The sequence below is a fragment of the Monodon monoceros genome, unplaced genomic scaffold (genome assembly GCF_005190385.1).
Source record: "Monodon monoceros isolate NGI ecotype Baffin Bay Population unplaced genomic scaffold, NGI_Narwhal_1 Super_Scaffold_20, whole genome shotgun sequence".
Classification (NCBI taxonomy): domain Eukaryota; kingdom Metazoa; phylum Chordata; class Mammalia; order Artiodactyla; family Monodontidae; genus Monodon; species Monodon monoceros.
Window position 1 is genome coordinate 14,405,627 of NW_021703777.1, and position 24,497 is coordinate 14,430,123.

At 34.4% G+C, this 24,497-nt stretch overlaps 1 pseudogene; it reads left to right on the plus strand.

Moving 5' to 3' along the window:
• Positions 1–10,517: 10,517 nt before the first annotated feature.
• On the plus strand, positions 10,518–11,724 carry LOC114903060 (annotated as a pseudogene).
• Positions 11,725–24,497: the final 12,773 nt, after the last annotated feature.

Here is a 24,497-nt window from a genome sequence, read left to right on the forward strand (position 1 = left end):
TTTACTTCTCCTATTTCATTTCTAATTCAATTAATTTGAGTCTTCTCCATTTTTTTCTTGACGAGTCTGTCTAAAGGTTTATCAATTTTGTTTATCTTCTCAAAGAACCAGCTTTTAGTTTTATTGATCTTTGCTATTGTTTTCTTCATTTCTATTTCATTTATTTCTGCTCTGATCTTTATGATTTCTTTCATTCTTCTAACTTTGGGTTTTGTTTGTTCTTCTATCTCTAGCTGCTTTAGGTGTAAGGTTAGGTTGTTTATTTGTGATTTTTCTTGTTTCTTGAGGTAGGATTGTATTGCTCTAAAATTCCCTCTTAGAACTGCTTTTGCTGCATCCCATAGGTTTTGGGTCGTCGTGTTTTCATTGTCATTTGTTTCTAGGTATTTTTTGATTTCCTGTTGATTTCTTCAGTGATCTCTTGGTTATTTGGTAGTGTATTGTTTAGCCTCCCTGTGTTTGTATTTTTTATAGACTTTTTCCTGTAATTGATATCTAGTCTCATAGCGTGGTCAGAAAAGATATGTGATACGATTCCAATTTTCTTAAATTTACCAAGGCTTGATTTGTCACCCAAGATATGATCTATCCTGGAGAATGTTCCATGAGCTCTTGAGAAGAAAGTATATTCTGTTGTTTTTGGTTGAATGTCCTACAAATATCATTTAAGTCCATGTTGTTTAATGTGTCATTTAAGGCTTGTGTTTCCTTATTTATTTTCATTTTGGTTGGTCTGTCCATTGGTGAAAGTGGCATGTTAAACTGCCCTACTATTATTGTGTTAGTGTTGATTTCCCCTTCTATGGTTGTTAGCATTTGCCTTATGTATTTTGGTGCTCCTATGTTTGGTACATAAATATTTACCATTTTTATATCTTTTTCTTGGGTTGATCCCTTGATCATTATGTAGTGTCCTTCTTTATCTCTTGTAATTGTCTTTATTTTAAAGTCTATTTTGTCTGATATGAGAATTGCTACTCCAGCTTTCTTTTAATTTCCATCTGCATGGAATATCTTTTTCCATCCCCTTGCTTTCAGTCTGTATGTGTCCCTAGGTCTGAAGTGGGTCTTTTGTAGACAGCATATATATGGGTCTTGTTTTTGAATCCATTCAGCCAGTCTGTGTCTTTTGGTTGGAGCATATAATCCGTTTACATTTAAGGTAATAATCGATATGTATGTTCCTATTACCATTTTCTTAATTGTTTTGGGTTTGTTGTTGTAGGTTCTTTTCCTTCTCTTGTGTTTCCTGCCTAGAGACATTCCTTTAGCATTTGTTGTAAAGCTGGCTTGGTGTTGCTGAATTCTCTTAGCTTTTGCTTGTGTGTAAAGGTTTTAATTTCTCCGTCCAATATGAATGAAATCCTTGCTGGGTAGAGTAATATTCGTTGTAGGTTTTTCCCTTTCATCACTTCAAATATGTCCTGCCACTCCCTTTTGGTTTGCAGAGTTTCTGCTGAAAGATCAGCTGTTAACCTTATGGGGATTCCCTTGTACATTATTTGTTGTTTTTCCCTTGCTGCTTTTAATATTTTTTCTTTGTATTTAATTTTTGATAGTTTGATTAATGTGTCTTGGCCTGTTTCTCCTTGGATTTATCCTGTATGGGACTCTCTGCCCTTCCTTGACTTGATTGACTATTTCCTTTCCCCTATTAAGGAAGTTTTGAACTATAATCTCTTCAAATATTTTCTCAGTCCCTTTCTTTTTTTCTTCTTCTTCTGGGACCCTTGTAATACAAATGTTGGTGGGTTTAATGTTGTCTCAGAGGTCTCTTAGATAGTCTTCAGTTCTTTTCATTCTTTTTTCTTTATTCCTCTCTGTGGTAGTTATTTCCACAATTTTATCTTCCAGGTCACTTTTCTGTTCTTCTGCCTCTGTTTTTCTGCTATTGATTCCTTCTAGAGAATTTTAAATTTCATTTATTGTGTTGTTCATCATTGTTTGTTTGCCCTTTAGTCCTTTTAGGTACTTGTTAAACATTTCTTTTATTTTCTCCCTTCTACTTCCAAGATTTTGGATCATCTTTACTAACGTTACTGTGAATTCCTTTTCAGGTACACTGCCTATTTTCCTTCATTTGTTTGGTCTGTTGGGTTTTTACCTTGCTCCTTAATCTGCTGTGTGTTTCTCTGTCTTCTCATTTTGCTTAACTTACTGTGTTTGGGGGTCTCCTTTTCACAGGTTGCAGATTTGTAGTTCCCATTGTTTTTGGTGTCTGTCCCCAGTGGCTAAATTTGGTTCAGTGGGTTGTGTAGGTTTCCTGGTGGAGGAGACTGGTGCTTGTGTTCTGGCATTTAGGCTGGATCTTGTCTTTCTGGTGGGCAGGACTGTATCCAGTGGTGGGGTTTGGGGTGCTTGTGACCTTGTTTTGATTTTAGGCAGCCCCTCTGCTGATGGGTGGGGTTGTGTTCCTATCTTGCTAGTTGTTTGGCATAGGGTGTCCAGCACTGAGCTTGCTGGTCGTGGCGTGGAGCTGGGTCTTACCACTGAGATGGAGGTCTCTGGAGATGTTTTCCCATTTTATATTATGTGGAGCTGGGAGGTCTCTGGTGGACCAATGTCCTGAACTCGGCTTTGCTGCCTTAGAAGCACAGGTGTGACACCCGGCCAGAGCACCAAGATCCTGTCAGCCACCTGGCTCAGAAGAAAAGGGAGAAAAAAAGAAACAGGGAAAAAAGGAAGGAAGGAAGGAAGGAAAGAAAGAAAGAAAGGAAAAGAAAGCTATTAAAAAATTTTAAAAGTTATTAAAAATAAAAAAAATTAGAAGGTAATAAAAAAAGGAAAGAAAGAAGAGAGCAAGCAAACCAAAAAAACAAATTCACCAATGATAACAAGCGCTAAAAACTATACTAAACAAACAAACAAACAAAAAACAAATGGACAGACGGAACCCTAGGACAAATTGTAAAAGCAAAGCTGTAGAGACAAAATCGCACAAAGAAGCATACACATATACACTCACAAAAAGAGAAAAAAGGAAAAAAATATATATATGTATATAAAAAAGAAGAGGAAGAGAGCAACCAAATTAATAAACAAATCTACCAATGATAATAAACTCTAAATACTAAACTAAGATAAACATAAAACCAGAAAAAAATTAGATGCAGAAAGCAAACCCCAAGTCTACAGTTGCTCCCAAAATTCACTACCTCAGTTTTGGGATGGTTTGTTGTCTATTCAGGTATTTCACAGATGCAGGGTACATTCTGTTGATTGTGGAGCTTTAATCCGCTGCTCCTGAGGCTGCTGGGAGAGATTTCCCTTTCTCTTCTTTGTTCGCACAGCTCCCAGGGGCTCAGCTTTGGATTTGGCCCCGCCTCTGTGTGTAGGTCTCCGGAGGGCATCTGTTCTTCGCTCAGACAGGACGGGGTTAAAGGAGCAGCTGATTAGGGAGCTCTGGCTCACTCAGGCCGGGGGGAGTGAGGGGTATGGAATGTGGGGCGAGCCTGCGGCGTCAGAGGCTGGTGTGACGTTGCAACAGCCTGAGGTGCACCACATGTTCTCCTGGGGAAGTTGTCCCTGGATCATGGAACCCTGGCAGTGGCGGGCTGTACAGGCTCCTGGGAGGGGTGGTGTGGAGAGTGACCTGTGCTCGCACACAGGCTTCTTGGTGGTTTCAGCAGCAGCCTGAGCATTTCATACCCATTTCTGGCATCTACCCTGATAGCCGTGGCTCGTGCCCATCTCTGAAGCTCGTTTAGGCACTTCTCTGAATCCCCTCTCCTTGTGCACCCGGAAACAATGGTCTCTTGCCTCTTAAGCAGTTCCAGACTTTTTCCAGGACTCCCTCCTGGCTAGCTGTGGTGCACTACTAGCCCCCTTCACACTGTGTTCACACAGCCAACCCCAGTCCTCTCCCTGGGATCTGACCTCTGAAGCCTGAGCCTCAACTCCCAGCCCCTACCTGTTCAGGCAGGTTAACAGACAAGCCTCTCAGGTTGGTGAGTGCTGGTCGGCACTGATCCTCTCTGCAGGAATCTCTCTGCTTTGCCCTCTGCACCCTTGTTGCTGTGCTCTCCTCCATGGCTCCACAGCTTCCCCCTTGCCGACCCCTGTCTCCGCCAGTGAAGGGGCTTCCTAGTGTGTGGAAACTTCCTCCTTCACAGCTCTCTCCCAGAGGTGCAGGTCCCATCCCTATTCTTTGGTCTCTGTTTTTTCTTTTGCCCTACCCAGGTACGTGGGGATTTTCTTGCCTTTTGTGAAGTCTGAGGTCTTCTGCCAGCGTTCAGTAGGTGTTGTGTAGGAGTTGTAGATGTATTTCTGATGTATTTGTGGGGAGGAAGGTGATCACCACGTCTTAATCCTCCGCCATCTTGAAGGTCTCTCCATTGGTGGTGAATTTTGTCGAAACCTTTTTCTGCATCTATTGAGATGATCATATGGTTTTTATTCTTCATTTTGTTAATATGGTATATCATATTGGTTAATTTGCATATATTGAGGAATCCTTGCATCCCTGGGATAAATCCCATGTGATCATGGTGTATGATCTTTTTAATGTGTTGTTGGATTCAGTTTGCTAGTGTTTTGTTGAGGATTTTTGCGTCCATCTTCATCAGTGATATTGGCCTGTAATTTACTTTTTGGTGATACCTTTGTCAGGTTTTGGCATCAGTTTGATGGTGGCCATGTAGAATGAGTTTGGGAGTGTTCCTCCCTTTGTAATTTTTTGGAAGAGTTTGAGAAGGATATGTGTTAGCTCTTCTCTAAATGTTTGATAGAATTCGCCTGTGAAGCCATGTGGTCCTGGGCTTCTGTTTGTTGGAAGATTTTTAATCACAGTCTCAGTTTCATTTCTTGTGATTGGTCTGTTCATTTTTTCTATTTCTCTTGGTTCAGTCTTGGAAGGTTGTACTTTTCTACAAATTTGTCCATGTCTTCCAGGTTGTCCATTTTATTGGCATATAGTTGTTTGTAGTAATCTCTCATGGTCCTTTGTATTTCTGCAGTGTCAGTTGTAACTTCTCCTTTTTCATTTCTAATTTTATTGATTTGAGTCCTCTCCCTTTTTTTCTTGATGAGTCTGTCTAAAGTTTTATCAATTTTGTTTATCTTCTCAAAGAGCAAGCTTTTAGTTTTATTGATCTGTGCTATTGTTTTTTTCATTTTTATTTCATTTATTTCTGCTCTGATCTTTGTGATTTCTTTCATTCTACTACCTTTGTGTTTTGTTTGTTCTTGTTTCTCTAGTTGCTTTAGGTGTAGGTTAGGTTGTTTATTTGAGATTTTTCTTGTTTCTTGAGTTAGGAGTTTATTGCTATAAACTTCCCTCCTATAACTGCTTTTGCTGCATCCCATAGGTTTTGGGTTGTTGTGTTGTCATTGTCATCTATTTCTATGTGATTTTTAAATTTCCTCTTTGATTTCTTCAGTGATCCCTTGGTTATTTAGTAGCATGTCACTTGGCCTCCATGTGTTTGTATTTCTTACAGTTTTTTTCCTGTAATTGATTTCTTTTTTATTTATTTTAATGGATGAGTGATTTATACTTTTTTAAGATTTTTTAAAATGTGGACAATTTTTAAAGTTTTATTGAATTGTTGCAATACTGCTTCTGTTTTATGTTTTTTTTTTGTTTTTTTTTTTTTTTTTAGCCCCGAGGCAGGCATCTTATCTCCCTGACCAGGGATCAAACCCACACTCCCTGCATTGGAAGGTGAACTCTTAACCACTGACCTTCCAGGGAAGTCCCCTGTAATTGATGTCTAATCTCATAACATTGTGGTCAGAAAAGATGCTTGATATGATTTAAATTTTCTTAAATTTATTGAGGCTTGATTTGTTACCCAAGATGTGATCTATCCGGGAGAATGTTACGTGTGCACTTGAGAAGAATGTGTACTCTGCTATTTTTGGATGGAATGTCCTATAAATATCAATTAAGTTTATCTGGTCTAATGTGTCATATAAGGCTTGTGTTTCCTTATTAATTTTCTGTCTGGATGACCTATCCATTGGTGTAAGTGGAGTGTTAAACTCCCCCACTATTATTGTGTTACTATAGATTTCCCCTTTCATGGCTGTTAACATTTGCCTTATGTATTGAGGTGCTCCTGTGTTGGGTGCATAAATATTTAAAACTGTAATATCTTCTTCTTGGATTGATCCCTTGATCATTACATAGTGTCCTTCCTTATCTCTTGTGACAGTCTTTATTTTAAAAAGTCTATTTTGTCTGATATGAGAATTGCTACTCCAGCTTTCTTTTGATTTCCATTTACATGGACTATATTTTTCCATCCCCTCACTTTCAGTCTGTATATGTCCATGGGTCTGAAGTGGGTCTCTTGTAGACAACGTATATAAGGGGCTTGCTTTTTTATCCATTCATCCAGTTTGTGTCTTTTGGTTGGAGCATTTAATCCATTTACATTTAAGGTAATTATTGATATGTATGTTCCTATTACCATTTTCTTAATTTTGGGGATTTGTTTTTATATCACCAAGAAAATTCTCTTGATTTTCATCCTGTGACTGGCCAGTTATGATTTCCATGGCCTTCTAGGGTCTTGAACTGAATATTTCTAAGGTGTCTTGGAAGATGTGTAGTATTTGAACCAGGGTACCTCACTTAATTGTATAAAGAAATGAGGAACGTGAAGTATTTCCTAATGGCCACATGGTTAAAAAAGTGCAGTGGTCCTGACTGATATAGTTGCTTGATGATAATCATTGCTTTCCTTAATTTAACTACAAATGAAGCAAAGTTAATTGTAATCAATGTTATGTGGGAACCAAATATAGCAAACTTGCTCATTATCCTCAGCACAGAACACATGGTACCTGCTCCATAAATAAAGAGTAAATAAAGAAAACATATAGTTTTACTAAAAAAGGGAGGAAAACTGAATATGTAGGTTAGAAAATGAGAAAATGAAAAATGACTCAAGTGAAACTGCCTTTCTCCATCTGGCTTTTCCTAAAGAGCTCTGAAGAGGAACTGAGAATAGATTGTTTTTTCTTCCTTTACTGGTAAAGATGCATTTTTCAAAGATCAAAGAGAGAATCAAAGAAGTCCCTAAGACTATTTTATTTTAACCATCATTAGTATGTAATAGTACCAGAGTCACCTTGGCAAGCCATATGCTAGAAAATCATATATGGAAAGTCATATTCCCTTTTAAGACAAAGATTTTTGAATATTCCCTCCATTTCAATAGTTATCATTGGTACTAGATGTTATCAATTTAAATTAAGCTTTCTTCCATTCTGATTTGAATAAATGATTGAACAAACATGCAAACAAGAATAGACAAATTTTCAGTGCAGAAAAATTCTGAATAATTTCTATAGATACTCTACCCTCAAGTAGGTGGAGCATAACTCCCAATTCCTTAAATGTAGGCTATGCATAGTGACTTCCTTTCAGAGAGTACAGAATTAAAATAGGGAAGCATAGTAACTTTACAGTGGAGAAAGCTGACAAATACTACCTAAGTCAGGTGATTAAGGTCAACATTAACAATGATTGATCATGTTGATAGTATTTACCCTTCATAAAACGTGATGGAAATGGCACTTTAACTCTGTGGTCTTCTTCCCAAAACTTGTAACACTAGTCTGATCATGAGGAAAACGTTAAATTCCTGTTGAGGAATATTATGCAAAATGCCTGGTTAGTACTACTCAGACCTATCAAGGTCCTCCGAAACAAGGAATGTTTGAGAACAGCCAAGAGGTGAATACAGAGACAGGATGACTAGTAACATAATATCCTGGATGGGATCCTGGAACAGAAAAATGACATTAGATAAAAAATAAGGGAATAGTAATAAAGTACGAGCATGAATTAATAATAATGTTTCAATACCGATTCACTAATTGTGACCATACTGATGTAAGATACTAAGATATATACTAATAGATCAGTATTGATTCATTAATTGTGTACCATATTAATGGAAAATGTTTGAATGGGGGAAATTGGGTGTGAGTTATGTAGGAACTCTCTATACTATCTTCAGATTTTTCTATAATCTAACACTATTCTAAACTATGAAGTATATAAATATAACCAAAAAATTTCTGAATAATATAAAAAATAGTTTCTACATTTAAGAAATCAACTATTTTATAGAACTTTAAATCCAAAAATTTATTTAAGTGTTTATTCATTAATCTAGTATTGAATTAATTTGCTCCCAAATTTTAGGATATTAAATAGTTTTTGATATTAAAGTGTTAATTAAAGCTTTATATGTCAATAAATTAACACTTGTTAATGCCCAACTTGCTTGCTTATAGTCTGTCTATTTTTGGAAGGAATTAAGTTAATTTTGCATATAATGGTAAGTAAATATGACCTTCGGTATAGGTGGTTGATTTAAACTAATATGACTTTAAATAAACAAAAAATTAAACATTCAAAATATTTAAACATATTTATTATACAAAGTAACATGTTTATTATACAAAGTAACATGTTACTTTTCAGTCTAAGTATCAATAATGTGTTCCATTATTAAATGCAAGTTTATTTATCTTAAATACTCTGGCCAGTTAATTCCATCATATAGTATCTATGCTGCCATATTGATAAATACCTCAAGGTGTACAATCATAGCTCCTGTGTGTTCAGATGATGAATTTGCTAAGTGGGATATTTCATTTTTATAGGAATTTTATATTGATAATATGTAGTATGAAACTTTTAAAACTAAATTATCAGATTTTGAAAATGCTCTTAGTGAAAATGGAAATGAAACTAACTTATGTTCAAAAAAGTGCTGAATAAATTAGAGTCTAAAAAACTGAGTAGCACAACTACTGACAGGCAGTTTATCAATGATCAGATCATGAACACAGAAGAGCATTAAACATTGGAACATTAGAAAAAATTGAAAAAAATAATTATAGGTAATTTATCAAATATTCTGTGGAATTATTTTTCATTTCTATGTGAAAGGTAAAATTCAAATTCCAGATTTTGGGTCAAAATAGATTATTTCTTTTTGTACACATCTCTTGATAAAGAACAGAATCTGAATTGCAGCATCTTATTTACAGTCATGATCTGGGATGAGAGCAGAGTAGTCTGACATTTACAATACTTTAGTGGCAATTATAGCACAGTAAATATATCAATTTAATTAAATTCCTATAGTGATTCATGACATAAAATATCAAAATAAGTTAACTTGCACAGAAACAGACAAAAGATCAATGCATTGGCAGTGGTATAATGAATTAAATTAAAGTATGACTGCCATCTACTTAAAGGATTGTGTGCATAAGTAGATTTTTTTGTAAAGCAATCTCTTAGAAAGATGTCCTTTAGGGAAGTTAGAAAAGATAGATCCCAGAAGGTTCCAAAGATTCCTAAAGTCAGCCTTAAGACAGTATCTAAATTATTTTGTATCTTACTGTTAAGGGGGAGTCCAAGACCTATGCTTGCATTAAATAAATGTAAATGGAATTCTTTCTTACACCTTACTAAGTAAAATATGAATTTTGCATTTTCAAATGTGACTTGTCACTAATTTTACAGTGTTTTTAGATAAACTAAGTATCATTGAAATCCTTATGACAATATAAAAGTTATATGTAAAATCAAGAACCCATGTGTCAAAGAGAAAATGTGAAAATGTGAAACTGGTGGGTGAGTTGATCAGGTTCTCTAATCTTCTCCCAGTAGTGAGATCTAAGTAAAATCTGAGAGCTGAGTATGATCATGAAGTTCTATAAGCAATTGAAAAGAAGGCTGATGGCCTTCCTACTAACAAAGACAGTAGGATCTTCAGTAATTAAAAAAAAAAAAAAAAAGGAAAGGAAATGTCATTCATTTAGTATTCCAAGCTGATAAAGTGGTTCTTACTGGTTACAATAAATGTGCTAGAGAATAATAATTGGTGCTTTTTTGTACCACTGCTTTATAAATAATCTTGTGATTTTGTAATTTTTACCTTGTAGCTCTGAACATCTTCATCTAAAAAGAAGAAAGAGTTGAATTAGATGTTTACTAACATATCTTCTAATTCAAACATTTTACAGTTTTATGGTGGAGACATGGTACCTAGCTAACTTCCTGTGCTAGTAATTATAGTTTAGTTACTGCTGGAGTAATTATTAACTTATAAATGAAAAAGTATTTTGCTTCACTGAATCAAGCAAAATAAGGTATTGTGTATGCGTATGCAAATAAGAGTGTGAATTAGTTCTGAAATATTCCCGCCAGTTAAAAAATATCAGTAGCTTTGTATGGACATGTGCTCTAGAAATAGGATTACCAAATATTCCAAGAAAATTTGAGTTGCCACCCTCGCCTTCAATAGTAATCTACTATCTTGAAAAACTCCATTGATAATGCTAATGGAAAATCACTTACACTAGGAAAAGAGAACAAATAAACAGATAAAATAGAGTCCTGTTTCTCTAACAGTACTGATGAGTCATTCTCAGTTAAAATTAGGTCCAATTATGAGTAACAGGAAATCTCAAATTATAGCTGCTTACTCAAGATAGAAATTTGTAGATAGAAATTTGTTTCACTCTCACAAAAATATTGGCAGACTATGACGAATATGGTGACTCTGGTCTCCTTAGGGACCCAGGCTCCTTCTGTGCTCTACCATCTTTAACATGTGGCTTTTACCTTGCTGTGCAAGATATCTGTTCTAGTTGTAGATATTGCGTCCACATTCCAGTCTTCACAGAAGTTTTGTTACCATTTTCCTTACATTTCCCTGGTCACACCTAACTGCAAAAAAAGCTAGAAAATATTATAGTTTTGGCAACCCATTTGCCCAGCTTAAGTTCATGGGGTCTATTACGAGAAGAAAGTGAGAACAGATATTGGGAGACAACTGGTAGCCTCTACCACTAGTCTACCCTTTAGCAAAACGTTCCTGCGTGGGTGCAAGGACTGTTTGAAAGGATTTACATTCTCTACACTTAGGTTCATTGTTGGGAAGGAAGAAATTCCCACACATTCTTATTCACCAGAGGCGGCATATGCAAAAGTGGAACAAAAGACTGAGAAACATGAGGAAAAACCAAGAGGAATGAATATAATTGCTCTAGTCAGGAAGCTTGTGGTTTCAGTATGTAAGCATGGACCAAGGCATTGATGTTGCAAACACTATGAGGATAATTGCATCTCTTGTTGCATTAAAGTTTTCATCAAAATGTTTAGCATGGGATACTTGATCCAGTGCTGCCTCTGGATTCCCTCTGCATTTAGGCATCTGTTTACACAGCCATTCCAGCTACTTTCTCTCTTCTACAATAAAGAAAACTTCCAGCTCAGAGCTTTTCTGGGCTCTTTTGTTAGTATATACAAGGGTACTAGTTGCTTCTTGTGCTGGGTCAGAAATCTGGATGATGAACTGCATGCCATTATAGCTGGATTTTTGGTGGGAATATCAATGATGTTTTTATAAAAGCACAATTTCCATGTATTTAGCTTCCAAATTGGTAGAGACAATGTATTTCAAAGGCATTGAAGCAGGAAAGGTTCCCTATTTTCCCCATGCAGACACTATCATCTATTCCATCTCTACAGCAATTTGCTTCCAGGCAGCTGTCATGGAAGTTCATACCTTGAGACAATCTTACTGGAAGTTCCTTTTAAGGCTCACCAAGGGCAGATTTGCCGTCATGAACCGAAAAGTCCTTGATGTTTTTGGTACTGGTGCATCCAAACACTTTCAGGACTTAATCCCTAGGTTAGATCCAAGATACACAACTGTAACACCAGAATTGCCCATCGAGTTTCCTTGAAGATGACTGTAACTTGTTAATGTGACTTAATGTTTCATTATTTTTTCCTAGAGAGTTAATTATGTTGAACACAAAGAAGGGGGCCTGAGCTTGAACGTCAGTGTTATTTCAATGAGAGATGCTCTTTTTGTTGTTTGTTTTTCTTACCAATCAGAAATACAGAAGCTTTTTAGGAAAGTGTTGCTTAATAATTAAGCTCGCTCTATAGCCAGAATCTCATTCTGGATCACTGTAATGGTTGACATTATGATATATTATAGATTAAATTATGTCCACAAGCAATCTTAAATACTTTATGTAGAAATGTAGTAACAAATAAGAGTATACTCAAAATTACTCTAAAAGATGTTTTACTTCATTCCAATATAATTCTTGGTTAAAACTAAGAATATTTCTACATTTTAGGATACAAAGGATCACAGATACATGGATTTGGTCTGTATTTTTTTTTTTTTAACTTCTGAATTGGTAACTATACTAGTGAAATTTTATAGGTATGGAGTAACTCCTCACAGACAATGCTGCTTTATTTAGTATAGAGCAAATTAATTGGAGAAAGTGGCCATTCTTACTTCAGGGATGCAAAGACGGGTCATACTGTTTGGATAAATGCCATAGTATCCGTGCTCTTTTTCCACTGATACCTTCATCTCTCTCCATGATCAGCTGGGTTCTTTGGCAGCCCAGTGAACCTGTGTATTAGTGGCAGGTTAAGAACAAATGCAAATTGACATATCTGTTAAAGTTGAAACGTATGTTTTAATCTTTTACAGAAGCATTACACTTGAATATTCAAATGAAGTTACTTTTAAACCCCCTGTAGGTTTATTATGTTTGTTTTCATTTACAAGGACTGAAGTCTTCAAAGCTAAGTTTGTATGCTGTTGTCGATTTAGAAGGGATCAAATTCTATGGAACAAAAGTAGTTTGGGCAAGTTAGGCAGTTTGTTCCTCAGCTGTTTCACCTATAGGGATGTTTGACAACTAAAAACATTCTAAAAATCCAGTGGTTGTTTAAAAGTCCATTTTATGACTACTTGGATGCAGGTTCTCTAGCTTCTTTTCACAAAATCATTGTCATCACTTTTACTCCTGTTAGAGCAAAGAAGTGACAAAATGTAGTCATTGCTGATTATGAGTTAGTTCAGGACAGCTTTGATTGAAATATGATCACTCTTTAGAGTTTTTCAGGGACAAGTTATTCTTTTCTAAGTTAATTCAAGGCTTAAGTTGTTGTGATATGTTACATTACAATTAATGTAACATATAGGGATAATGGTATTTTTTTAAAATATAATTTTGTTGCTGAGAAGTTTTAGGCTGCTGTAAATTAATTATGCAGTAGAACTTGTGTAGCAATAAGAATTATAACCCAGACTTTTTAAATGCTTACTCCTCTGTATTCAATTTCACCATGTATACTTTGGTTTACATGTAATTCTAACCTTGGTTGTTATGGCAGATTGAAACCAAACAAAAAAGACAGTATCAGAGAGAGCCAGTTTAATTAGGCCAAAATTTTGCATTGTGATTACCTTTTTAGGATTGACTTGTCTATTAGGCAATACAGTTAAAGGATCCTTTTGGCTTCAGACTTCCAAATTGATTAATAAATTCAGTTTTAAGTTTTTATTCACTGGAATCAAAATGATTAGTACTGTGTTTGCTTTTAAAAATGAAGTATTATAGCAGTGAAGAAAGCACTGCTACTTACATCTCATTTTCTCTATTCAGAAATTGTGTTTATAATATTTTTCCTGTCAGTTAAACAGAAAACTTTTTAATCCATAAGTTATTGTTTTCATTCAGATTAAAGGACTATGAAATTGGAAGACAGATTCTACTGAGATATGATGAGATTGTTTAGTGAAATTTTACTGGTCAAAAGGTACATTCCTATTATTTATTTTTTTTAATAGAAGCTATAGTCATCTTTTATTTTACAGAAAATATGAAATGAAATAACCATCACGAAGCAGTCATATAATGAATGTATAGCTGGAATGAGCAGTTAACTAGTTTGCAGTGGTGAATAGAGAAGGATAATTTGATTTCATTGGTACAGACTGCAAAGTATTGAGCAAACACAAAGAAACTGTATTCCTGAAGACAATGTGTTTCTACCTCTAATTAACCAGATATGGATTGGCAACTTGCATTATAAATAAAGTCAAATAGATGTGTCCATTCCAAAAAAAAAAAAAAAAAAAGTGTACCTGTGTGTGGAATGCACTGACCTCACATTCTAAGTTATCTTCTGAATATAGTTAACCATGGACCAAAAGACAAAACATCTCTCCCAGCACAAATATAGAACTGTGGAGTAGGATCAGGATAACCTCAATAAAAACTTCCATTGAAAAAAGGAAAGAATGTGAACTATCTAGCAATTACTAGGCCATTAGTAATTTTATGCACTTATTCAAGGTGATTTTCTATTAGTGGATTTTCAAAGTCAGTGGTTCTCAATTATTATACTTTATACTGAGGAGAGCAAAGAGCTTTCTAAAATGTAGGATATGTCTATCAATATTTGCTGCTTTAGAGATTAAAACTGACAATTTTCAAAATACTTATTGATTTGTTGATTTAAAATAATAACAAACCTGATGTCAACATAATTTTATGAAAAATAACTATATTTTCCAAAACAGAAAATTACTGAGAAGAGTGACATCATTTAAATATTTTGAGTCTTTTTAATGTCTGACAATATAAGACAGCTGATTTCTGACATCTGCTTCAGCATTCAATGTATTGTAATGTTGGTGAAGTGGATGAAAGTTTGACTTCACCCAGATAGAAACTTAGAAAAGGGGAATATTTTAGTAACTTTTACAGAAAATTGTAGATGTTCCTTTTTGATGCTACACCAAAACTTGACAAGTGGAAGTTTCTTTTTTTTTTTTTAAGATTTTTTTTTTTTTTGATGTGGACCATTTTTTTAAAAGTCTTTATTGAATTTGTTACAACACTGCTTCTGTTTTATGTTTTGGTTGTTTGGCCTCAAGGCATGTGGGATCTCAGCTCCCAGACTAGTGATCGAACCCACACCCCTTGCATTGGAAGGCAAAGTCCCAACCTCTGGACCGCCAGGGAAGTCCCAACAAGTAGAAGTTTCTTAAAGATTAGTTGCAATGTGGAATCTGAAACCAAATTAATTATTCATACTGTAACATTAAAATTTGTGTTTTACCTTTAGAATGACCCTTTTATTCATGCATGGATCATTTTGAAAATATTGGTTCCCTGAGTTATTAAGTTTTCACAAATGTTGACATTTTGTTATAGAATATGAAAAAACATCACATTTGTTAATATCACCATATAAAAGTCTTTAAGTATGGGGAAGCTGTCAAGTTTTTGGTGATGGATATAATTTTTCAAAATTCTAATTTTTGCTTGAAAGCTCAGATTCTATTATTGGCAACAAACAGCGTCAGTTGTTTTTCTTGAAGTGACAGACTCCCTTTGTTCATTTTAGAAAAAATATCTCCCCAATATTCAAGTCTGAATAACCATAGTTTGTCTGTCAGTCATTCTTTCTGGTAAAAATGATGTTGCATGAGATAAGGAGCTGGTTCAACTAATATAAGAGCTTTTCCCTTAATTCAACCATCATACTTCAGTAGGCAACAGAAGTGCTTAATGTGTACCTAATTTTTCATCATATAAAATATTTTAACAAACGTATACTATTAGTAGATTTTTAATAAAATTAATAATTTTTAGTGCTTCATCAGGATATTATGAGTGAAACTGTGTATGTGTGTGTGTGTATGTGTAACTTTGTGTGCATGATGGAGAAAAATACGACTATTTGCAACATTTGTTGCCACTGCCTTTATTCTGGCTACAGTGACAGCAGTTTTACCAATCATTGCTTTTAAACTGTCAATACAAATGTTTACACAGTGAAAAAGGGCAAGTGATGTCTTAGTATTGTGATGAAAACATTTGGCCTCACAAATCCCCTGAAAATATCTTGAGGACCCTCAGGGAACCTCAAACCACACATTGAGAATCACTGTGTGAAGTTAAAAGAGCATGCACATTTAAAATATTTACGGATGCTGCCTGGTTGAACAATTTTCAATTCCACCAAAATTTTTGGTGTGACTGAATTTGACATTCTGACCAATATTTGTATTATTAGAAGTACAAATATTTGTCTATCTGAAAGATATGAAAAAACTCATTGTTACCTTAATTTGTTTCCCTTTTACCATAAGTGAAGGTCAGAATCTTTCCATTTATTTATTGTTCAGTATATTACTGGTGCAGGGATAGATGGGCAGCTCCATGAGACAGAAGAAAGACTTTATAAATTGACCTAAACTCATTTGGGAATGTAATTTATGATCAAGTTTGGATTTCCTTAATAGGTAATCAGTTTGGAAAGAGGTAGAAACTTTAATAAATGATATTGGGATAACTAACTGGCTGGTTACTTGACGGAGAGGTTGATCTATAATTAATTTTCATTTTGCATCAAAAATTCTGAATGAATAAAAGATCAACATGTTCTTAAAATTCAACTCATAAAGTAAAAGACTGGGTAACTTATTTTGTATTTTATGTTTGAAACATCTGACAAAATATAACACAGGAAAACCAGAAAAATTAAAGAAAATAAGTGATATATATGACTATATAAAATTATTTAAATTTTTAAATGGAAAAAGAGCACAGAATAAATCATAAGAATAATAATAAATGAGAAATAAATATATTTAACACATACTATTAAAAACTCATTCTACTTTTTAATATATTAAGTGCTATTATAAATGTGTAAGAAAAAGAAATAAACAGCCTCTTAGAAAAATAGGAGAGGATATGAATGTAGGATCTTGAGGTAAATCATAAAAACAATTTTATAGCTAATATATAGTCAAATCTTCCAGCTCTCTCATTTATAGATGAGGAAACTTCAGTCTAGAGAGGCATAATAAAAGTTAAATTTCTTTTCTCTCCATTAAATGCTTTAAAAACTAGAAATTATTTTTTCATTTGTTTCTACTATGCAACTAAATTACCCTAATCTGATTTGTTTTAAACTGTGTATAAATTTAAATATATGTCATATAAATCACTCTGTAACTACTCCATGAAAATGCAATAGCATAGAATGACCTTTAGCTATTTGCAACTGATATATTTAAAAAAATAGATTAACATTATTCTTTTCGAAATTGACACCATCTGTTCTTACTACACAGGACTAGATATCGTGGTTAAGGTCTCAGGCTCTCAAGCCCAACTGCTCCAGCTGGAATTCTGGCTTTGTGACATACTGAGTAACCTGAACAATTTCCTGAAACTCTGTATGTCTCAGTTCCTGATTTATGTATCATCCTAGTTTCTAAGGTTATTATAGGATAAACTCATGCTTATAAAGAGCTTATGATAAGGCATGACATACAGTAAATTATCATTTTCATCATCATTTATAGGTGGAGACACTTTTGGTGACCAATAACAGTTTTCTCTGTTTATTGTTGCACTGTGGATTAGAAGCATGTCTTATCTTGCTCTGTTACCACCACCGAAATGATCTGCATATAGAATTGATTTCTATACAAAGTCTGTAACCCAGTTATTTTCATAATGTATTAAGTAACACGATGAATGAATCCCAGGTGTATATTGGCAGTAAAGGTTGCAGAAAGGGTTCAGGGTCATTTAGCATAATGGAAATTGAATGAATTTATTATTGTAATCTTTTGTATGAGGAAGAACTTACAGAACCTAGTTCCAAAGTTCATATGAGTGGAGAGACTAAATGACACAAACAGGGGATACAAATCAGCTGATTTCAAATTCAGATTGTATCTACATGCCCTCTTGTTTGTCCCAATTATATTTCTCATTGTGAGGCTACTATCAACTTGACCCTGATGTTCCTTGTTCTTTGAAAACTCTTCTGGAAACACTACAAAGGCTGAAGGGATTTATCATAAGCCTAGATATGCAGTATTCTAATGTAGCCTGGAAACTAAATTGAGCTGGAAATCATTTATGCATACTAAGGCCAATGCCTGCCCATTCTAAATGGATCACTGGTGGCTTATCACTATCTCTTAGACACCCAATACTGAACGTAGACAGAAAATAATTCTCAGGAGCTAAAAAGGCTTTCATTTTTCAGATTTTCTTCCCTTTGTCCTTTATGGTCCTGAACTCAATGAAATTGTCTGAAGGCTACCTCCCATCACAAGGATGATGGAAATGGGAATTTGGGTCTATTTATTTCTGAAAAGAAAGAGCCATGGGTATGAAAACCTCACCACTCAGCCCTTTAGCAACATGCAACGCACAAAAGCAATCAGTTTTCTTGCATGAAATTCTTCTCTAAAGATACCAAACACCAAACAACAAATGGACTTTCTTCTTAAGTCAAATTGCTGCTCTCATTTTCTGTCTAGTTGCATACTTTCTGAATTTCTAAATGCTCTCCTTGTAAATAATTTAAGGGATAAAATTTGCTGAATTATACTAGTGGATGACCATGAGGTTTCAGGCTGACAAAGGATTTATGACACACTATTCATTACTCATTTAGTCCATTTAAAAAAACACATTCAGTATTTTAAAATTATTCCTCTGAGTTTTTACATAACAATTTCTTATTGTTTGGAAAAGGTTGTTTTTTTTAAATAACATTATTAAGATATAATTCATATACTATAAAATTAACCAAGTTAGAGCATGTAGTTCACTGATTTTCAGTGTATGCACAAAGTTGTGCAGCCATCAGTGCAATTTAATTTTAGGACATTTTCTTCAGGCCAAAAAGAAATCCCCCACGTGTTAGTGTCACTCCCATTCTCATCTTCTCTTCCAACCTCCAGTTGTAGAAAGCAACTAATTTACTCTCTAGCTATAGATTTGCCAATTTTGGACATTTCATATAAATGTAATCATAAAAATATGTGATCTTTGTGGCTAGATTCTTTCAAATAGGATAGTATTTTCAAGGCTCATCCATGTATAGCATGCATTGGCAATCCATTCCTTTTTATTGCTGAATAATATTCCATTGTGAGGATACACCATGTTATATTTATCCATTCCCAATTGAAATTTAAGTTGTTTCCATTTTGACTATTACAAATTATGCAGCTAGGAACATTTATGTACTAGTGTTTATGTAAATATATGATTTTAGTTCTCTTGGGTATATGTCTAGAGCGAGTAGAATTGCGAGGCCCCATTGTAACTCCTTGGTTAACTTTTTGAGGAACTGCCAGACTGTTTTCCAAAGCATTTGGGCCATTTTACATTCCCATCAGTAGTGTAGGAGGGTTCCATTTCTCCAAATTCTCACCAATACTTATTTCCTGCCTCTGTGATTATGACCATTCTAGTGGGTATGAAATAATATATTATTGTGGGTTTAATTTGAATCTATAACTAATGATGTTAGGGATGTTTTCATGTGCTTTTTGACCGCTTTTTCATATTTTTTGGAGAAATGTTTGTCCAGATATGTTTCTCATTTTTCAATTGGGTTGTCTTTTATTATTAAGTTTTAAGAGTTCCTTATATACTCTTGATACAAGTCCCTTGTCAGATATATGATTTACAAATATTTTTTTCCACTCTGTGAGTTTCCTCACTCTTGATGGTGGCCTTTGAAAAAGGCATCAATTTGTTTCTTTTTCTCTTGTCACTTATGCTTTTGGTGTCATATCTAAGATGCTTTACCTAACCTAAAATCATTATCCTTATTTTTTTCTAAGAATTCTATAAGTTTAGTTCTTACATTTGATCTATGATTGAGCTTGACTTATTTTTTGTGTGTGGTGTGAGGTAGGAGCCAAATTCATTATCTTGCCATATGGATATCCAGTTGTCCCAGAATTATTTGTTGAAAAAAATATTCTTTGGCAACTGAATTGTCTTGGCAATCTTGTCAACTATCAATTGACTGAAAATGTAAGAGTTCATTTCTGGACTCTCAATTCGATTCCATTTATCTATATGCCTATCTTCATACCAATACCACACTGTCTTGATGTTGTAGCTTTGTAGGAAGTTTAAAAAATTGGGAAGTATAAACCGTCCAACTCTATTCATTTTTTCCTTTCAGTGTCTGGTTTATTTCACTTAGCATAATACTTTCCAGGTTCATCCATGTTGTTGTAAATGACAGAATTACCTTCTTTTTTAAGGTTAAATAATATTCCATTGTATGTTTATATACATTTTCTTTTTAAACTATTTTTTTTTTTTTTGCGGTACGTGGGCCTCTCACTGTTGTGGCCTCTCCAGTTGCAGAGCACAGGCTCCGGACACGCAGGCTCAGCGGCCATGGCCCACGGGCCCAGCCGCTCTGCGGCACGTGGGATCTTCCCAGACTGGGGCAAGAACCCACACCCCCTGCATCGGCAGGCGGACTCTCAACCACTGCACCACCAGGGAAGCCCCTAAACTATTTTTTAAATTGAAGTATAGTTAATTTGCAATGTTGTGTTAGTTCCAGGTATACAGCAAAGTGATTCTGTTTTATATATATATGATATATATATTTTATGTATATCATAATATATATATTTTAAAGTTGGTTTATATTTCCCAATTTTTAAACTTACTACAATTCTACAAAATTAAGACAGTGTGGTATTGGCATGAAAACAGGCATACAGATAAATGGAATAGAACTGAGAGTCCAGAAATGAACTCTTACATTTTTGGTCAATTGATTCATATACATTGATATATATATTCTTTTTCAGACTCTTTTCCATTATAGGTTATTACAAGATATTGAATATAGTTCCCTGTGCTATACAGTAGGTCCTTGTTGTTTATCTACTATATGTATAGTAGTGTGCATATGGTAATCCCAAACTCCTAATTTATCTCTGCCACACACATCCACCACCCCCCGCCACTATCCCCATTGGTAGCCATAAATCTGTTTTCTATGTCTGTGAGTCTATTTCTGTTTTGTAAATAAGTTCATTTATATCATTTTTTGATTACACATATAAGTGATATCATATGATTTTTGTCTTTCTCTGACTTACTTCACTTAATATGACAATCTCTAGGTCCATCTATGTTGCTGCAAATGGCATTATTTTATTCTTTTTTATGGCTGAATAATATTCCATTTGTATATATACCACATCTTCTTTATCATTCATCTGTTGATGGATACTTAGGTTGCTTCCATGTCTTAGCTATTGTAAATAGTGCTGCTATGAACATTGGGGTGCATGTATCTTTTTGAATTAGAGTTTTCCATGGATATATGCCCAGGAGTGGGATTGCAGGATTATATGGTACTGTTATTTTTAGCTTTTTTTTTTTTTTTTTTTTTTGTGGTACACGGGCCTCTCACTGTTGTGGCCTCTCCCGTTGCGGAGCACAGGCTCCAGACGCGCAGGCTCAGCCGCCATGGCTCACAGCCCCAGCCGCTCCGCGGCATGTGGGATCTTCCCGGACTGGGGCACGAACCCATGTCCCCTGCATTGGCAGGTGGACTCCCAACCACTGCGCCACCAGGGAAGCCCTATTTTTATCTTTTTAAGGAATCTCCATACTGTTCTCCATAGTGGCTGCATCAATTTATATTCCCACCAACAATGTAGAAGTGTTCCTTTTTCTCCATATCCTCTCCAGCATTTATTATTTGCAGATTTTTTAATGATGGCCATTCTAACTGGTGTGGGGTAATACCTTATTGTAGTTTTGATGTGCATTTCTCTAATAATTAGCGACGTTGAGCGTCTTTTCATGTGTCTTTTGGCCATTTGTATGTCTTCTTTGGAGAAATGTACATTTAGAAGACCTAAACAGACATTTCTCCAACTCTATTCTTTTAAAATATTGTTTTGGCTATTTTGGGATCCTTACATTGCCATATAGATTTTAGGACAATCTGTCACTTTCTGGAAAAAAATAGCAGTTGGGAGTTTTATATGAATTGCTTCATATCTGTAACTCACTTTGGGGAGTATTGCCATGTAAACTATATTAAGTCTTCTGACACATGAACATGAGATGTCTTTCCATTTAGATCATACATTTTTTAAAATAATATTTTGTAGTTGTCAGTGTACATACTTTTATTAAATTTGTAAGCTTAAGTTTATTATTTTGATACCTCATAAATGGAATTGTTTTCTTAATTTCATTTTGTGTTGTTTATTGCTACTGCATAGAAATACAATTGACTTTTACATATTAATCTCATATCCTGCCATATTGCTGAACTCATTTATTGATTTTATATTTTTTTAGTGGATTCCTTAGGATTTTCTATATACAAGATCATGACATTTGTAAATATAGCTTTTCTTCTTTATTACAACCTTATACTTTAATTTTTTTTTCTTTCCTAATGGCAATGGTTAGACACTTCTGTACAAAGTTGAATAGAAGTGGCAAGAGTGGCCATCCTTGTCTTGTTTCTGATATTAGGAAGAAAGCATTCAGCTTCTTCATTAAGAGTGATACTACTGGGCTTCCCGGGTGGTGCAGTGGTTAAGAATCCGCCTGCCAATGCAGGAGACATGGGTTCGAGCCCTGGTCCAGGAAGATCCCACATGCTGCGGAGCAACTAAGCCCGTGTGGCACAACTACTGAGCCTGCGCTCTAGAGCCTGCGAGCCACGACTATTGAAGCCCGTATGCCTAGAGCCTGTGCTCTGCAGCCAGAGAAGCCACCACAATGAGAAGCCTGCACACCGCAACAAAGAGTAGCCCCCGCTCGCCACAACTAGAGAAAGCTTGCACACAGCAATGAAGATGCAACACAGCCAAAAATAAAAATAAAATAAATTAAAAAAAAAAAGAGTGATATTACATGTAGAATTTCATGCATTCTCTTTATCAAGTTGAGGAAGTTCTCATGTATTCTCAGTTTGCTGAATGGTTTTATTATGAAAGTGTGTTGGATTTTATCAAAAACTTTAACCACATCTATTGAGATGAGCATTTTTTTGTCTTTTATTCTATAAATATGGTGTTGTATATTGACTGATTTTCAGATGTTAATCCAATATTTGCAATGCTGGGATAAGTCACACTTGATCCTAGTGTTTAATTCTTTTTATATGTTGTTGATTTTATTTGCTGGTATTTTGTTGAGTATTTTGCATGTATATTTAAATGAGATACAGTAAGTCCCCTACATACCAATGAGTTCTGTTCCAAGAGTGTGTTCGTAAGTTCAGTTTGTTAGTAAGTCCAACAAAGTTAGCCTAGGTACCCAACTTTTCAGATAACACCAGACACGTGAACTAACTTACGTGATTGGACATGTGAATGCACGTTTACATCTTTGAAAGTTCACAACGTGAAAGTTCATATATAGGGGACTTATTGTATTGGTCTGTAGTTTTCTTTTCTTGTTATGTCTTTGCCAATTTTTTGTATCAGGGTCATACTGACCTCATAGAATGCATTGAGAAGTGTTCCCTATTCTATTTCTTGGAAGAGTTTATAAAGGATTTGTATTATATTGTTAAATGTTTGGTATAATTCATCAAGAAAGTCTTCTGGGCCAGAGCATTTCTCTGTGGATTTAAATAATTAATAATCCAATCTCTATTTTTTATATGTCTGTTCAGATTTTATATTTCTTGAGTAAGTTACAATACTTCCTGGGAATTTGTCCATTTCTTCTAAGTTATCTAAATTTTGGCATATAATTATTCTTAGCAATTCCTTATAATTATTTTTATTTCTATAATGCTGGTAATAATGACCCCTTTTCATTTCTGATTATGGTAATTTAACTCTTCTTTTATTCTTGTTCTGTATAGCTAAAGGATCTTCGATTTTGATGATATTTTCAAAGAACTAACTTTTAGTTTCATTGATTTTCTTTATTGATTTTCAGTTTTTTATTTCATTCATTCTTTCCCTAATCTTTATTATTTCATCCTCTATGATTGCTTTTGGTTTAGTTTACTCTTATTTTCTGTTTTCTTGAAGAAGAAGGTTAGGGTATTAATTGAAGATCTTTTTTTTTTTTCTTTTATACTATAGGCATTTACAGCTATAAATTTCCCTTTAAGTGTACATTTTAGTATGTTTTATTTTTGTTTATATGCATCTCAAAGTATTTCCTAATTTCTCCTGTGATTTTTTCTTTGACTCACTGTCTTTTTTTAAGAACTGCATTGTTTAAATTTTTACACATTGATGAATTTTCCTAATTTACTTCTATTTTGATTTCTAATTTTATTCCATTTTGATGGGAGAACATAGTATAATTTTAGTCTTTTAAATTTATTGAACTTATTTTATGACCTATCATGTAATTTATTCTGTAGAATGTTTCATATGTGTTTGAGAAGAATGTGTATTATACAATTGTTGGATGAAGTGATCTATAGATATCTTTTATGTTTGGGTGGTATCTAGTGTTGTTCAAGGCATATTTCCTCATTTATCTTCTGCCTTATTGTTCTATCCATGATTGAAAGTGGGTTATTGAAATCTCCAATTATTATTTGTTTAATTATTCATTTCCCCCTTCAATTCAAACAGTTTTTGCTTTGTTTTTGGGACTCTTGTCCCAAAACTCTTGTTGTTAGGCATATGTATATTTATAACTGTTACATCTTCCTGGTGGGTTGATATTCTTATCATTATACATGCTATTCTTTATCTCTAATAGGAATTTTTCTTAAAGTCTGTTTATATCTCATATAATAGGACATTTAGTCCAGTTTTAGACTAAAACTGGACATTTAGTCCAGTTTTTTTACTCTATGCATGGTATATCTTGTTAACCCTTTAGTTTCCCTCTAT